The 17970-nt window shown below is 47.8% G+C and overlaps 1 protein-coding gene across 5 annotated transcripts in view; it reads left to right on the top strand.

Moving 5' to 3' along the window:
- Positions 1-10255: 10255 nt before the first annotated feature.
- ZBTB34 (zinc finger and BTB domain containing 34) overlaps positions 10256-17970 on the top strand; it is a 33029-nt gene continuing 25314 nt past the window's right edge. For 2 of the 5 annotated variants that reach the window (XR_012382197.1, XM_073905737.1), the window contains exon 1: positions 17889-17970. The gene's annotated coding sequence lies outside the window, so the exon portion shown is untranslated. Of the gene's footprint in view, positions 10561-17327; positions 17349-17718; positions 17799-17888 lie in introns of those variants that run through there. The other 3 variants (XM_025888225.2, XM_025888227.2, XM_025888224.2) reach the window with 3 other exon arrangements.

Genomic DNA, 17970 nt, shown 5'->3' with positions numbered 1-17970 from the left:
GTTTTGTTTTTCACTCTGGTTATACGACCACATGTCTTTGTTTTCATCCTGGCTTTTGCCCCCTGAGAATAAAAGTTAGGTTGTGGCCTTTTGATAAGTAAATGCCAAATGGATAGTCTGACCAAATTGGTAGTGACTGAGCATTTGCCGCATCAGGCATTTATGATGATTATTTCATTTTAACCTCCCATCAGCTCTATCAGGTATCTAGGTGTGCTAGATATTCTGTTGGCTCCTCCAGATCCCCTACGTAGTCTGTACTTCGCTCTGGAGGTTGGCCTCTGCAGACCTATCCTGTCTTCTGGTCAGGGTCCACAAGAGATGCTCTGGAAGGAGCTTGGTGGATTAGAGGTGAAGAAGTCGGTGAATTCATTCCCCTGGCTCCTTCCTGCCAGGTGTGGGTTGACAGTGGCTGGGCTCCTCTGCCTAAGGCCACAGCTCCTGTCTGACAGCTTCAGGGTTTGGTGACCACACCCTCTCCTTGTCCTAGCCAGCAGAGGATTGGTCCTGACTCCCTGTTTTGCTTCACTGTCCTCACAGAAGTTCCCTAACCCTGCCCACACCCTTTATAAATAGCCCCTTTATGAAACTCAGTCACGCAGCTGAGTGTGCCCTTTGTTTCACACCAAAACCCTGACTGATTCTTTAGGTACATTCATTTCACATATGAGCCTGTTGTGCCTGAGAGATGTGTTACGGTGGAACAGTGGCTGCAGAGTGGAGCTGGGATTCATGGCTGCAACACTTAGAGATGCTTCTTTCCAGTGCTCTGTAATGCTCCCTGCTCTTTAGTTGGGTCTCTCCTTCACCTCACTGTGTCTTCCCCCACTCATCGCCCCCCCCCCCCGAAAAAACCCTCAAGAAACAGCAACCGTGCTCTTTAAAAGTGCTGCAGGCACTGAGGGGGCCCACGTATTTCCTAACAACAGCTCATTACCAGAGACACTGCTTGTTTTAGACCAAACTTAACCGTCTTCCCACACAAACCTTCTGTTACCACTGTTTGTTGTGAGGTTTCTTTTCCCCTCCCCATTGCTGATTTTAAAGCCAACTACAGATTGCCTTAGATAGCTTAGCCATTCTCTGTGTGGGAAGAAGTCCAGAAGAACCATTTCTAGCCCTTTTTGAGGTGGGGCCTGTCAGCGCTAACCAAGGGCAAACAGCTCAGGCCCTGCGGCATGGTGACCCCCTGACCCCCATTGAGGCCCCTGGTTACCAGCAGTCCAGCCCACCTGGGGAGTAGGCTTTCTTACACAGCTCCCGCAGGGGCGGAGACCTCTAGGGTGTGAAGATGAGAAGCACTGTGTTCCTTATCAGGAGATAGCAAAAGATGGAAGTGGTTCGTTTGTATTTGGGAACAGAAGGGGGGTGGGATGTGAGGGGTGTAACCCAGATGGAGCATATAACACCTGTGCAGTTTATTTAGATTTCCTCATAGTCAATTCAGGGACCGCTTCCCACCAAACCACCGGAGTGTTCCTTGAGACAAGTCTCCATGCCTGGGCATCTTGGAGGGTACACAGCTCTAGAATTTGCCCACAGTCAATGGACCAGCTAGCAGGTCAACAACAGGAAATGAGGTAAGCTTGAGCTTGATGTAACAGTCATTTATTACTTGGTAAATGATTTTAAGTATGATCTTTCTCTGTGCAGAAAGTGAAAGATAAGAACTCTGTGCCCTTTATAAGAAAACTTGGTTAGCGTTCTGTTCAGAGTTCAGTGAATGGAGATGGGCACGGACGGCATTTTTTTTTTCCCCTTAATGAGAAACCAGAAGGGGGCTGAGAGTGGGGAAGGAAGTCTCAGTCTCTGAACTGGTCTGACTCGTTTGAATCAAAACCAAGTAATGTGATTTTATAATCTACCACTTTTCTTGTGGCCTGCTACAATTACAGGAGAGTCACAGTGTCCTTTGAGGGAGTATGTGGGCTCTAGAAAAACAAGGTAGTTCATAAGCAGTATTGTAGGTAAATACATGTTATAAAAAATAGTGGCATTATACTTAGACTCTAATGATTATGAGTTCTATTTTTTCTTCTTTATATTCCAAAATAAGAAACCAGTACTGAAGCCGTTAAATGTATTTATAACTTAATAAGATACTAGTTACTCCCCAGAGTATACTGGTCTGCCTAATGTAACAGCTAACCTTTATTAATGGAAGCCAAGGAGTGCTTCTAGAACTGCCCCTGTCTTGTTTGGGGGTCAGTAATGCTGTGATAAAATCTCACTTGTTAGGGTTCTCTGAAAAAATCCTCACCTGCATGACACTCCATGATGGGTGGATGCCAAATCAGCAAACGCTGCTAGGATTCCTGCAGGGTCTGGCTGAGTAGAAATTGTAGGCTTTAAAATGACAGCAGTGACCTTGAACCAAACTAGAAAGGATTAATTTTTACATTATTTATGTAGTGTCTCATAATGTGGGAAGTATCGTTTATCTACTCAAACTATGAAGACACAGAATTTTCTCGGAGAGAATTTTTGTTGTTGTTGCAGTTCTGTATATTTATCGGGCTCTGAACATCCACTCAACCCACTGAACACCATACCTACTTTAATAGGTGTAAGAAGAATTGGGATTATAGCCTAAAAATAACAGTACTAAGCGGAGGCTCATTGTACACTTAATATGTGCTAAGTACTTGCATGAACTCGTTTTTTCTTCCTAACAGTGCTGTTGAGGTAGAATTTTATTCCAGATCACTCCATGTAGCAGGAAAGGATGACTGCTTCCTATTCTGTTTTACAGGTGGGTTTTTTTCTCCCTCAGGGAAACCTTTCTAAACCCTACTCCTGGGACAAGCTGTCTGTGTCTGAGGGTGAGATTCAGAGAATCTCAGAGAGTGGTCCCTCTCTACCTGCAGGACACTGGGCATGGCTTTTGATGCTGGGGAGCATGTACCTGGGCTGGATTATCCTTCCAGCACCTTTAGGTGGTGGGTGACTCACCCAGTACTCCGCAGGCTTTCTCACTTTGCTATCTTTGGAAAAATAGAGACTCTATGCAGAGACTGTTCCAGGTCTGGCATCAGCAGCTAACCGTACCTGAACATCTTGGGCTCGAGAATTACAGGTAGAAATTAACCCCAGGAATAGGGGGAGTCCAATACTTTCCCAGCTGGTAGAAAAGTTCTATCAAGGCTTACTCCACGGAATGGGCAGGGAAAAGGAGCATGACCCCACCCCCAGCCCCTCTGACCAGAGCAACTTTCATTTCACATGGTCTAGCCGAACAACTGCACACTCCATAGAGCTCTCATTTGCCCAGAGCCCACTGTGTTCCACACCGTTCTAAGCACTTTCCATGGATCAGCTCTTCACTCTGACACCAACCCTGCAAGGTAGGTGCTATTGCCATCCCTGTCTAGCAGGATGCTGACAGCAGAGCCAGGATTCAAACCCAGGCAGTCTTGAGTCCTGGGCTCCACTGAGCTTTACATATGTACTCAATTACTGTCCCATGACTGCCGGCCCAAGGGTTCATTTCAGATCATCCAGAGGAAATCCCACTCTGCGGGCTGATGCTCCAGGTGTTAAATTTGAACGGAAATAATCTAGAGAGAGGTTCCGAGGGCCAAGGGCTTATCTGGGCCCCCTGACCACTGCTCTGGTGTTAATCACCAGGAGATGTTGGGTTTTGGCACAAGTAGCACCTGCTTATCTCTCAAGTTGTCCCACCCTGTCCTCTCAGCTTCTGGGACAGCCACTCCTTCACAACAAGTCTCCACTCATGACATATTCTCCTGCCACTTGACTGCCCCAAACCCTCCTCCTTCCTAAGCAGACCTACTCCTGTCGCCTCCCATGATCCGCCTGATGGGCTCTTCACTCAGCATGGTACCCAAGGCCCCAGTCTGAGAGTAGCCTACTTGTCCATTCTTATCTGCCGATCCCCACTTGGGCTATGGCTGCTCTCCTTGGGCTTCTCTTCGTCCTTGCATGGATGATTTTCCCTGCCTTGAATACTCATCCTTTTCTTTTCCAACCACAACTCCCTAACATTTGTTCTCCTGGAAAACTTTTTATTGTTCCAGGTTCTGTAAAAATAATCTCTGTGGCGCCTTCCCTGAGCACCCCTGGAAATTGTTCACACACTCAGTGATTCCATTTCATTTTGAACTTGGTTCTGCTGCAGCATTTGTCATTGTATTGTGATTTCATATGTACTATCCATCCTTTACACGCACTCGCGTCCCCTGCTAAACAATGAGCTCCTCAGAAACAGGAACTATGTCTTAATTGTCTCCCGAGTGGCTGTTCCTGGCACAGTCCTGTTCCTGGTACAGTCAAGAGATACTGCTGAATTTAAAAGATAATAATCAATGCAGATTCATTGGTCAGTCTTTATCCAACAGTTACAGCCAAGGACTTTGTGCTTCATCAGAGACCTTTCTTAGGAAGCACAGGCACCCAGCAATCCTGCAGTGCCCTCTTCCAACAAATGGCACCTAAGTGTCACTGAAATCGCCTATAGCTGAGAATTCTGAGATTAAGTACAGGTCCTCTTTTCTAACCCAAAGGAAAGATTTTATATCTGAGCAGCCACTTAGTTATCATACTGCACACTGGTTTATTTCAGTAAAGTCAGGCAGAAGAGGACATTGGGACTTATCAAACAATGATTTCTGATAGAACAGTCAATGTCTGGCTCAAACCAGAATGTCAGGAACTTAGAGTTGACAACTTGCTTTGGAAGCAGAATAAAGTGAATCATCACACTCCTTGTTAAATATACCAGCTCGACAGTGAAGAAAAAGTGACTGATTTTTCGTTGTTAATTTCTGCTGAGAAGCTTGTTCTAGAAGAGGGCATATTTTCAGTGAGAATTTGGCACATTCTAAACATGTTACATGTTATTGGTTACATGTTATTTGGTGCTTCATCTAATACTATAATTTGTGGCAACTGATTAACGACCAAAAGTTGCTTTTGGACAATATTCAAATTGTGATTGTGGTGATCTGAGCTTTAAGGAACAGTAGAATGTTACAGTCAGGAAACACAGAATCTGGGCTAGACAACCGGGGGGATTATATGCAAAGAAGACAGTTTGTTTCGGGTGAATCGGCTCCAAGGGAGCATGGCGTGAGACTTTTCTGACCATCTGAAAGTAGAAAGGGCAGCAGTGAGCTTGTGACTCACAAGGAGCTCTGCCAAGAAGGTGTCAAAGAGTTCTGCTGGAAGTGCTTTCAAAAGCATCTTAGGCCAAATGTCTCTAATCTTTTCAAGTAGAAGGATCATTTCTGAATATTAGAAAATTTTGCAGAACCCTCCCACCCACACACAATAATAGTTGATCAAGAAAAATTTAAAATTTCAGAACACTAGTATGGCTTCAGTAATGCTTAAATCCATTTATATATTTCCTTTCTTTCTTTCTTTCTTTTTAGAGAGGGAGGTGTAGGGGCAGGGAGCAGCAGAGGGAGAGGGAGAGAGAATCTTTTAAGATTTTATTTTAGAGATTAAGAGAGCAGGAGAAGGAGCAGGAGAGGGACAAGCAGACTCCGCACTGAGTGTGGAGCCCGAGGTGGGGGGCTCGATCCCAGGACCCTGAGATCATGACCTGAGCCGAAATCAAGAGTCAGATGCTTAACTGAGCCACCCAGGTGCCCCTATATTTATTCTTTAAAAAAGCATAGTTGAACAGTAACAGTGCAAACATGTGGGAGGTCTCAAAAGGAGCTTTATATCCTTCCAGGGTCTGTTCTTTGGTTCATTCACTCATTTATTTACCAAATATTTATGGACCACCAGCTTTCGCCCTGGCCTGGGCCTTCAGAAGCTGATTTTCTTGTCTTTAGAGGTCGTGAAAAGCACTCCAGGAGAAAAAGAAATGAACATTTCAGGATAGGTCCTTTGCTGTCTATGTCACATAATTGATTAAACCTTATGGATCCAGACCTGCAAATAAGACTTAACCATCAATTTCAAGACAACACTTATCAAAGAAACCTAACTGTGGATGGCAACCGGGTCACTCTTTACTATGGATATGGTGTGAGCCACTGAACTTAATTTATCTGCAGGCCAACCCCAAGTTACAACCATTTCCTGTAATAGCTACCGTCAGTCTCACCTGCTTTTCTGGGTTTCCGGTTGACTCCTCACTGTCATCTCAAGGGAGAAAGGGAGTAAAACTTCCCCAATTGACTCCTATTTCTGCCTCCCAGGATTTTCCCATTCCCCCTTTTTGAGCAGAATCCTTTTCTCATAATTTGCCCACCGCAGTTCATCACAACTGAATTCACAAGGACAATATGGAAGCTATGGAATAAACCAGTAACAAGTCCTTCAAGGGGACACTGTCTAATAGAGTCATACTTAAAAAAAAAAGTAAGAGATACTACTAGGTACTGGACATATAGCAATAAATAAAACAAAAAATTCCTGTTCTCCTGGAGTTTCCATTCTGGAGGCAGGTAAGCCTGGTATCACTAACAGACTCACGGGGACAGAATGACCAGGACACGCAGGAAGCCTTCCTAGTGCTGGAAGCCTCTGACCAGAGATGGGTGGGATTCCGATCCCCCGAACTGTGGATGGGAGTGAAGAAGGGTCCCCCAGAGGGACAAGTATGAAGAAGGGCATGGAGGTGAGCAAGTGTGAAAGGTAGCTTGTGCAGCCAAGTTGTTCCTCTATGGTAATGGATGTCAACTACTGTGCATTGACTATATGCCAGGCTCTGTGCTACATTCTTTACATGTACGGTCTCCTTAGATCTTTACTATAGCCCAGCAATTCTAAACTAGGTCATTGGACTCTGGAGCCCAGGATCATGGCAGTTACACCGTTGGTGCCCAAGGTCACGAAGGGCCGCAGATCTCAGGCTAAGGAGTGTGGATTTGATTTCATAGGCAATGATCAGAGGTGTCAGGAAGATGAACCCAATGCAGTGAGAAATGACCTAGGACATAGTGTTTGTGCTGCATTCCGGACATGGGCTGAGTGACAGATAATAGGCTTGCCAATGTGGTCTCCTGGGTGTGGAACAAATGCCTGGAGGGAGGAGCCACCACAAGCTCAGGTAGGCCAAGTTCAGTGTCGGGGTGAAATGGAGCCAGCTGTACTCGTAGCCTAATGGGGGGCTGTTGTTAACCTATGTGGGTCCATCAGAACAAGAACAACAGAGGTTCCTTCTGAACTTGGTTTTCTTCCATGGGATTTTTGCCTCTGGCACTGGTCATGTGCCCTCCAGTCATGCATGCCAGCCAAATTCCTTTAATGTAATTGAGAAATGTCCTCAAGAATGGGCAATACCCAGCCTCTTCTCTCCATGAAGGTCATGAGGGGAATCTCAAGAACCCTATCCCCATACAAAATTACATCCAGTTCTTTAATGACAGGAATGTAGCCATCACCACCCCTGTCCTAATTACCTCTCACCTAGGTTGTTGCACCAGCCTGGTCTCCTCACTCCACTTCATCCTACACACACCTGTCAGCCTCAGTCTTCCACCCTGTCGCCAAGCTGTTCTAAAACCCCCAACTCCCGTCAAAGTAGGCCGCCAACTCTCCAGACTGTAGGCTTAGACTTCCTTTCTGGTTTGTTTCCACTATTTCTCCATCCTGTTCTACCTATTCTACTCTCCAGCCAAATCCCATTTTCCTTGAACTTGCCCTCAACTTCCCTGTAACCACAAGCATTGCTAATGCTCCCTCTCCTCCTGCCCAGAATAAATCCCATTTTGAAGGCCACCTCCTCTAAGTTTTCACTATCCTGCCCAGTTCAGTCCGTGCCCAGTTGTGTCACTCACGCAGGCATCATTTGTACGCACTTTGCTAAGCTCTGCAAGGACCAGCGGGTATAAACACCTTGTGCCTGTGTCCATTCCATTTCTGTGTTCCTGACAGCATAGGGCCTGCACCTAGCAATCCTGTTCAGGTGAAGTCAGAACTGTCTCCTGCGTCTTTAGGAAGGCTTGGGTAGCACAGTAGCGAGATAAGAGACTGGGGAGACCAAATAGTGAGATAAAAAGACATTAAATTCTTGTTCTGGTGAGAGCCGGAAATGTGTGACACTGTGCCATTACTGGTCGTATTCCCTCTCGTAAACCCAGTCACCCAGCAAATGCAGATTTTTTATAACCAGCCCCCCCCCACCCCCGCCCAAGCCAAGAACTGCTTCAGAAATGACTGGGTGTTGAAGGTCGGCTTTATCACATTCAAGTTGCTCCCCTCTTCCGACTGAAATGTACTGACTCACTGAGAGGACCCTGCTGTACCTCCACCAGCCCCTGACCAGCTGTCACAGCCTGGTGCCTGGAACCAGGAACCGACTGTGGGTCTCAAACCAGGTCAAGTACAACAGTCACACCCACAGCCGAGCTGCTTCTGTGCCTCCTAATCTCTCCACCCTCTACAAACGGAGGCTGACAATAATTCAGCTGTATTTGCTTTTTGAACTTAGAAAAATGACTAGCTTGGCTCACTTTAAAAACAGCCTCTTCCTTGTTCTTTGAGTAATCTTATCAGAGTCACAAACTGCTGCTTTCAGAAGTCGACCCCAAAGCACCCCACCCCCACCCCCCCACCCCTGCCCTCAGGCCCTGAGCACGATGAAAGTCAACTTGCTCTTCTGTAGAATGCCTGGAAGGCGGCTTGTCCCGTGATCAGAGTGGCACTGGGCGGGATTCTGCGCGGCGCATGGGCGGTCTCAATCTCTGCTTAGGAGCCCCTCCCCAGACGGGACCCTGTCAGCTCCAGGCGAAACTGTTAACATGTTTTCTCCAGACAATAGCTGTGCTTTCTGGCAGCTACTGACCCCTGGCCCCCATTAGGGGTCATGATATAGAACGTGTACAGACAGTGATCAAGGAGGAGACTCTGGATGAGTTCCTTTCCTGCACCAGGAAAAGAGAAGCTTCTCTTGGTAGAGCTGAATGACCCCTGTGGACATAAGCCAGCTGGGCTGGGCGTGCTATTCTTTTCGTGGTTCTGTGAAGTAGTTTAAACTTACGAAAATGTACACAAATACTTGCATTATCATTGTGTGATTCAGTCCTGCATCTCAGGATTTCCTGCTGGGCACATGCGCTTTTTTTGTGTAACTGAAGTATGATCAAGCATGAAAGCACAAATCATAATGCACAGCTCAATGAATTCTCATAAAATGAATGTACCCATGTTGCCAGTAACCCGATCAAAACACCCAGGGCTCAAAATTCCCTTCATTCCTCTTTCCAGGAGTAACCTATCCTGACTAGCAGTAGCCCCATTAGTTTTGCCTATTTTTGAGTTTTATATAAATGGGATCATACAGTATATATCCTAGTGGCTTCTTAAGCTCAGTGTTGTGTTTCTGAGCTTTATGCATGTGGTTGTGTGTGATTATAGTTCTCCATACTCCATTTTTCATCATTTGCTCTTAAAATTGCAGCTCAGACTCCATCAGAGCACCATACCCTGCAGCAGACCGTTTCAGCTATGAGTGAGATTGTCACACATAGCCCTCATCTGCTAGAAACCGCATTCCCAACTAGAGGAATGTGACGCAGATGAGGGAGATGATGGGAATTTGGAGAGATTCCTGGGTCAACAATATGGCTTGAACTCTGTTAAGCAAAGAAAGGGCCCGGCTTGCTCTTGTACCTCCAACTCTTCCTCCTGAGTTTCGGGGCCTCCCAGTACAGAGGGCCATGGTCAGGCTGTCTTTGCAGTGTGGCTGAGAATTCAAGAGGACCTTTCTGCCGAGGAAGTTCAACTGAGAGAGGGACCTAGAGGCTGAGGCAGCATCAAAAGTTAGAGAAGAGCTCCACATAATTTACTGAAATGAATGGCTCTCCCATGGGTGGGTTTCTAGAACACACCATTGGTTGTTTTAGGGGACCAGGGGCGCCCCCACTGGGAGAGGGAGCAATGTCAGTTACACACTGCTCTTAGCACCTGGGTTATCACTGTTGCTCACCTCTCAGAGGTAAACTGCCTGTTTTTCAGCTTTCTCCGGAAAGGCAGGATGAGCAGCAGTTCTGAGAGGTGGCTGGAGTGATGACTCTGGAGGGCTGGTGCAGCAGGGGGCGGTCTGCCTCCAGGCAGGGCAGCTGGACCGCTGCCCACTCAGGAGGGCTCTGCAAATCGGTGCTTCCTGGTTCGGAGCCATCTCACCCTAGTGGGATCCAGCTGGAGCCTGACCTCTTTTTGTCCTAACTTTGTTCCTTGTTTTAAAACATTTATTGAGCACTTGCCTTGTTGCCCAGCTTGGTGCTGGGCACAGGAACTACAGTGAGAAACAAGACAGGGTCCCTGCTCTTGAGTCACAGGAAGCCCCTGACAACAGGAAATGCCGGTGACTTCTAAGAATTGCAAGAGGGCAAGACAAGGTCTCCATCGTGAAGCTGCTTATGCCCGACAGAGGAGGCAGCAGATGCTCAGGGCTCAGTGTGATAGCTCCCAGGTAGCTGGATGGAGTAGAGAAGCCTCAGCAGGAAAATGAGATTCATCCTAACAAACCCCAATTTGGACATATGAGCTACTGGGTTTTGTGTGTTTATCATACACGAGACACTTTGTAAGAGCTTTATGACCGTGATCGCGTTGTACTACTGCCAAGAAGCCTTTGAGGTAAGAACACTTGTTCTCTCCCTTTTACAGATGAGGAGACAGGTGCAGAGAGTTTTCCCATCTTCCCTTTGTTCAGTGAGTTTTTTTTTTTTAAGATTTTATTTATTTATTTGAGAGAGAGAGAATGAGAGAGAGCACGAGAGGGAAGACAGTCGGAGGGAGAAGCAGACTCCCTGCTGAGCAGGGAGCCCGATGTGGGACTTGATCCCGGGACTCCACGATCATGACCTGAGCCGAAGGCAGTCGCTTAACCAACTGAGCCACCCAGGCGCCCCTGTTCAGTGAGTTTTAACCATCGGCACTGTGTCCTTAATTTATTGCTTGACCAGAAGTTGAACCACCCCTAACAAGACATCAGGCCCACAAGGCCTGCCTAAGAATCCCAAGCAGATGAGCACATCCAACTCCATCGAAACTCTGGGATTCCAAGGAAAAAAACGAGGAGAAGCTTAAAGGAAGAGGAGAATGGGCAGAGGTTACTTATTTGAGTGTCATGAGTACTGAGGACAAGTAAAAAAAAAAAAAAAAGTGTTGCGGTATAAATTGTCAGCTAAGCCCAGCTTCCACATTGGGAAATAGCACAGGTGCCCTGGTTCCTGCCAGCAGAAGGATCAGAGCAGAAATTTTGAGAATCTCCCTGGGCAAAGGAGTACCCTGGACAAATTTAACGCACTGACTAGTTCAGCAATGAACGCCAAGGTTGCTGGGTGTTCTGAAAGGCTACTTATTTTCAGAGAGGAGAAAGACGTCTTACAAACCAGATCATTAGGAATAAAGAAGGGGCCAAGATACCACCATCTTCTTGAGTCCTGACTGACAAGAAAGGCATCATCCCCTTTGAACAGAAACTGTTCTTGGGGGGATGAGAGTGGAGGGAGGGAGGGAGGGAGGGAGCCGATGAGTTGAAGAGTTTTTCTCTTTTAGTGGCCAGAGGCAAAGATTCCAAGAAGCTAAGCTCCATGATGAAAGGGGAGCCGAGAATGACAGTGTCCAGTGGGGGGAAGGGAGGGGAGATCTGGAGGGAGGGGTAGGGGAGACAAAGCCAGGGTGCACCTCCATACTGCGTTCCCCCTTGCATTGCTGCCATTGGTTCAGTCCCTCATATGTTAAGAGCTCCTGCTGATTCAGCACCCACCAAGTACGAGGCTCTGAGAACCACCTTTCCTCGTATTTCATGGGGTTCTCATAACCATCTGGATCAGGTACTATCGTCATGAGAAAACCGAGGTTTATAGAGTCTGATTATCCTTGCCCAGGGTTCATGGTTTTTTACCATGGGACCAATCTTGGAAATATGAGGAAAGAAGCACTGAATCTGAAGACACAGTCAGCCCAGTTCGGGGGATGGACAGAGATGGACAGAGCTGAGACCAGTGGACAGAAGAAACATAGGACCTAGTGAGGAGCAGATCCTAGAGGAGCCCAGCAAAAGAGGACTGATCAGAGCAGGGCAGGTACACAGGTTTCAAGCAAGCCCCAGCTCAGGATCAGCAGAGAGGAGGAAGATTAAGTTCAGGAAGGCAGGTGCCACGCAGGATGCTGCTCACTCTGCACCTGGGAGCACCCTTTTGTTTGATATAGAGGATGAGAACCTCAAACTAGTACCAAACTCTCTCAATGGGTGATGTATGGTCTTCTCCCCCTTTCCCTTCCCTATTCGTTTTTTCCGTAGCCCTTCTCCCCATCTAACACACTATACATTTTGTTAGTCTATGCCTCTCTTTCCCTGGCTGTTCCTGAGAGGTAAGGGTTGCTTCCCCCTGTCCACTGCTATATTCCCAGGACCTCGGGCCATGTTTGGCACTCAGCACTCAATAAATATTTGTTGAATGAGTAAATATGCAACAGTGATAGCATGCCAGGGTCCCTCAGGCATTGTATGCCTCCACTGTCCAGCTGATCTGCTTTGAGCATGGTGATCTCACCTCCCCTGTTGGGACTCCCTCGGCTACTGATTCCTACAGTTGCACAAGCGAGGCCAGGATGCACAGGGGCTCTATGACGCAGGATCAAAAACCAAAAAAGGAAAGGTTGGGGTGGCAGTTAACAAATGTCTACATTGGCCAATCCTCATCATACCTCATTAAAGTTGATTGAAAGAAAAAGAAAGATAGACTGTCCTCCCTCCACAACGCCTGGGACCATCCCACAGACCCACAGTCTGGGGACTCTGTTCCCAAAGGGCCCTCCTTCATTCTGATCCTATTGTAAGGAGAAAAGGACTAAAAAACTAGCACAAGGGAAAAAGAGAGCGAGAGATGAAAGAGACACCCCCTCTCCAGACCCTCATACTTGAAATCGTTAGTGAAGCCTTCAAACAATCAGATGCCATGACTTTTATTTTTAAATAGCTCTCAACTCAGGAAAGCACTGAAGTCATGTCGAAGGTCAATGGAACTATTTGCTCTAGGGAAATTTACTTAGGGAGGAAAGGTCCACCTCCCCGGGTATATTTTAAAGAGTCTTGGTCATCAAAGTCATCCCGCAAAGCCCTCTGACTTCTGAGCGACGGCAAGCAATGTTTCTAGTCTCGTGTTTGATGGACAGGATGTTGGCTTTACATTAAACACATGTGATGGCGTGAATACTCTTCACGTGCGGTTTGCTCCTTTCATTGAAATCCAAGGCGTGCCCAGCGGGTTTGTGCCCGGTTTCTAACACTGAGAGCACAAAGTCACCTTTTAAACCAGGCTAGATCTTTGCAGATGTCTCCACTTTACTGACTTTAGTCAGACATGTGCCTGTGAGTTACAACAGGGCCGTGTCTTGGGAGACATAGCTCTCAAGAATGCTACTGATTCTGAGATATACTCTGGATTTGTTGATTTGCGTTTGGAACAAAAACAAAAACACACACACAAAACACAACCTGATTAAATATACTCATTGATTGTAAGATGTCTTCTGATTCCAAGAATGTTTAAATGTGAACAAGAATGCATCCTTGATTAAAAGAGGAAATTCGGTAATATTAGGTCCCATATTCAGAGAAATAAGAAAAAGCAAAAAGTCAAAAAGATAAGTGATTCACCCAAAGCAACTCTAAAGACTCCCCCACTCTTGGGGCATTTGGCTGGCTCAGTCAGTAGAGCCCACGACTCTTGAGCTCAGGTCGTGGGTTCAAGCCCCATCTTGGCTCTAGAGCTTACGTTTAAAAAAATGACTCCCCCATTCTCTTAACCAGAATCCAGCACTGCCTACCATAGCATGTGAGTGTGAGCATGAAACTTTGCAGTTAACAGCTTTGATGATAAGTGGGGGGCAAATGCTCTGGGCCAAAGGCAGTCCTGTATGTATTTGTGTACCCTCTCCTGAGTACCCTCTCTTTTGACCAGGTAGGTGTGTCCTCCGCAAGAAGCAGGGCACAGAGAGGACCCATGCAGATTTCCCCCAAACTCCATTTTTCAAATGAGAATTCCCTACAAATGTGGAAGGTCTTTCTCATCTATCCTCATCATGGGTCAAGGGAAGCTGCAAAATAGAGGCTGGTTAGGACCAAGGACTTTTTACACAGATGGGGAGACTTGGTTGTAAGGTGTGTTGCAGGGAAAAGGGGAGGAGAAAGAGGGGTTCGGTCTTCATTCATTCATTCATTCATTCATTCTTTGTCTCACTCAGCAAATATTTGTTACTGCTCATTCAGGTTCTCCGCAGGATGCAGAGGAAATGGGTCAGTTAAATAGTCCCTGTCCTCAAGGAACATAGTTAGAAATCAAAACAGGTAACTAGTCATTATCTATTAATGTAACAGATACTTATGGAGTACCAAGACCTGGAGAAACAGCAGGGAAGAAGTCAGACAAGGTCTCACCCTCATGGAGTTTATAGGCTAGTGGTGGGGGACACAGATATTAAGCTCATAATTGTGCAGATAATTAATTAATTACCATTGTGGTGCCTACAAAGGAGAAGTACAGCGTGCCAGCAGAGTCGGTTAAAGGCGCAGTGTTGGAAAATCAGCAGGAAACTGAGAGGGCAGGAAGAAACGGGCAGTGAGGAAGGGCTCCAGAGGGAGCATCTGTGCTCCCTCTGTGGGTGTCAGCAGGGCTCAGGTCCAAAGGAAGGCAGGCCCACTCAGAAGTGCAATAGCTGAAGCGGGAGGAGAGCAGACAGCAAGCCATCTCTCCCGGAAGTAAGAAAAGGCCTCATGGAAATGGGCGGGGGCTCTCGAAGCCAGACTTTCTCCCTCGCTTTCTTGTTGATCAAGAATAATTCTTGAGTGTGCCATGCTGGAAGCATTGAATCATTACCTTATTTACCCGTGAAGGTAGGTACTATCACCCAGTACGCAGATGCAGAGGCCAGTGCTCAGAAGGATGAGTGCCTTGCCCTGGATCGGATCATGGAGCTCTGTGGCTGAGCAGAAACGGAGACCCGGATCTGCCTCACTGGTTAGCCACAGCACCCTACTGCCCAGCCTTGGCGGTGGGAAGTGAGACTATGATTCACACCTCACCGTCCAATCACCACTGAACAGATGAAGAAGAGAGGTTCAGAGGCGTGAACCAACTACCTGGTCCCTGTTACACAGGCACGGGGGATGAGGGGGGTGTCCAAGGAAGAGGGCTCTTCCTGGCCCGGTGGAACACTGACGCTACCCTGCAGAGGTGGTCAGGTGGAAGGAACCCTGACCGTCTGGGATGTTCTAGAAATCAGTGGACATCTTGGGACTATTTGGGGAGACAGACGCCCCCTGCTGGCCCAGAACTAGTAGGTAGTGAGGCAGGTGGAAGGGGCATACACCCACATCCTGGTGAGGGGAGCGGTAATGAGGAAAGCCCCAATACTTCATACAATCTTCGTGTTTAAGGGATACTCAGACTCTTGTGTGTCCTGTAAAGACTCTAACAGGTGCCAACACAGACAGATTTTGCCGAACTCTGGGGATTTTATGTTTTATTTATTAATTTTGTTTTTAAAGATTTTATTTTTAAGTAATCTCTACACCCAGCATGGGGCTCAAACTCACAACCCCGAAAGCTCCACTGACTGAGCCCGCCAAGCACCTCCAAACTCTGGGGATTTTTAAGTGGGCCAGAGCCACATAGCATAGCCTGACCTCTGGCAGAAAGGGTCTCCTTGTGGGAACCGGAAGAGGGACAGGCTGGGATCAGATAACCTGGCTATCAGTGCTCAGGAATCTGAAATAGGTGAGAACTGAAGATTCAGTGCCGTCTGTCCTAGGAAGGGAGAGGAAGAAAGACAGGGAAGGGAATTCACTTACAAGCACTTCACACACTATCTCCACTGACACGTGATGAGGAGGGCAGGCAGGGAGACGTGTTTTAGCCACGTGCCTCAGAAGAGAAGGAGGAACACAGATATCAGCCAACACCAGCTGTCACTCTCACAAATGCTGACCCCCATAATGGCAAAACCACTCCTTGACTGGATTGAAGGTTAAGCCCAGACTTTGATGAGATGTGAATTTGACCATTTCATAAACACTGCTGGCAAGGCTGGATAACTGTGGAATAAATTAAAATGAGGCCCATACATCACCCTCTAGCCTCTTTTTGATTTCAAATGGGCTGAAAAATCACTTTGAAAATGCTACCAAGATTATGGGAAAACAGAAACACATACATTCCAATTGTGGAGAAGCGACGCTTTTCTAACTACAACAAATTAGTGAAGATTATGACACATAATCAGCCAAATGACAAAAATAAAAGCAGGGGACTGGAAAAATCTAGGAATTTAGTGGCCCAAGTAGGTGGGCAAATAAAAATATATCTGTGAGGGAAATACCCAGTGTCCAATGGACAGATGGCCAGTAACTTTGAGAGACACATGACAAAAAGGTGAAACACTTAGGAACATGTTACAGTCCTTAATGACATGCAAATACTGTATTACAGCCAAGAAGACCCCAACTCCTACCAACAAATTTAGCAACAATCAAGTTAAAATGATGAGGCCCACAGCTGCTCTGAAGGGAAACAGGAACTCACTCATGTGGGCTTGTGAGTCAGCCCAGTCAGTGGTCCTGAGGAAACCTGGTGTGACAAGAAGATGCATTCCTGTGCCCTTGAGTTCACTGATCTCACTCTTGGGGACAGATCTCAAGGAAATAGCTCAAGAGGAAGAGTAATTAGAGAGTGACACTGCCCAGGTGCCTGCAGTTAGAAACTGGTTACCTAAAATTCTGTGTTTGGAATATTCTGTTGCCATAAGAAGTTCCTGTCTGGAGTCAAGAGAGATAGGGAGCTCATCCCAAGTCTGCCATTCAGCTGTGTGACTTTAGATACGTCACTTAACCTCTCTGAGCCTCGGTTCCCTCCTGGATAAAATGGAGATAATAATTGATGGCTACCCCCTGGGGTTGTGCATTAAAGGGGGTCATGTCTATAAAGTGTCTGCACAGTGCCCTGCACAGACTAACAAAGGGTAGCTGTTGTTATTGGAAGATGACTATTTGATAGAACCCAGAGAAAGAGTTCCTGATTGCAAAGGATGAAGTAGCATCAGAAGTCCCAGCTTTGTATCTTGAAGAAGAGCTGGTATCTTGACTCCTGGTTTATTTTTATTACAAATTCAGAAAAGGGAAAATGAACTCTGCCACTACTATGGAGGAATCCGCCAAAATACAAAGGGGGTAAACCTCTTCAAAGGGGGTTAAATTCGCCCAAAGCCGAGAGGAAAATGCTGGCCAAGCTCGCACTCGCAGCCAAGTATCAACATTGGGGTGTCTCCAAGGATCAGGAAATGCACATTTTTTGAGGCCTGCTCTGCGGCAGGGGTTTTATAACCGCAAGTTCGGAATTTTCATCTCCCGCTTTAGGGGGGTAGGTAATCTTCCCAAGGTCATACGTTAAGTGACCCGATATGGCAGGTCCCCAGGCCCGTGCTTGTCACCACTGCACCTTACTGCCTTCATCTGTCCCGCCGGGAGCGGTTCGGGTGAGGGGTAGGCGCCCGAAGGGCTGTGGGATCGAGGGTCTCGGAAGGGGAGGGCTGGGCCACCGGTGGTCGCAGGCCCCCCGGGGGTGGCGGGTCGAGGGTCCTGGCCTACCCATTCCTCTCCGCTCCGGGAGACCCGCGGCGCGCCCCGCTGCGGAGCCCTCCTCCGGCCAGCAGGGGGCGCCGAAGAGAAGGCGGGCGGAAGGCCGTGGGGCGCAAAGCCGCCGCCGCTCCTTCCCGGAGTCGGGACCAAGGCCGCCGCTCGCCCACGCGTCCGCCGCGAGGCTCCTACACTCGGCCGAGGCGGGATCCGGAATCCCGAGGCCCAGCGAGAGGTTCGTCCCGCAGCGCCACCGCCCCCGTCCGCGCCTGCCCGGAAGCGCTGGCGCCGAGGGGGCGGGGCCGGGAAGCGCTTCCGGGGGCGGGGGGCGCGGGCTGGGGCGGCAGCCGGAGCGGCGGGGACGGGCCTGGCGCCGGCGGCGGCGGTGGGGGCGCCGCGGGCGGGCG

Source organism: Callorhinus ursinus, unplaced genomic scaffold (assembly GCF_003265705.2).
Source record: "Callorhinus ursinus isolate GAN/ISIS: 27379988/994484 unplaced genomic scaffold, GSC_fseal_2.0 scaffold24, whole genome shotgun sequence".
In the NCBI taxonomy this organism is placed as follows: Eukaryota; Metazoa; Chordata; class Mammalia; order Carnivora; family Otariidae; genus Callorhinus; species Callorhinus ursinus.
This window is presented reverse-complemented; position numbering and strand designations above follow the sequence as displayed.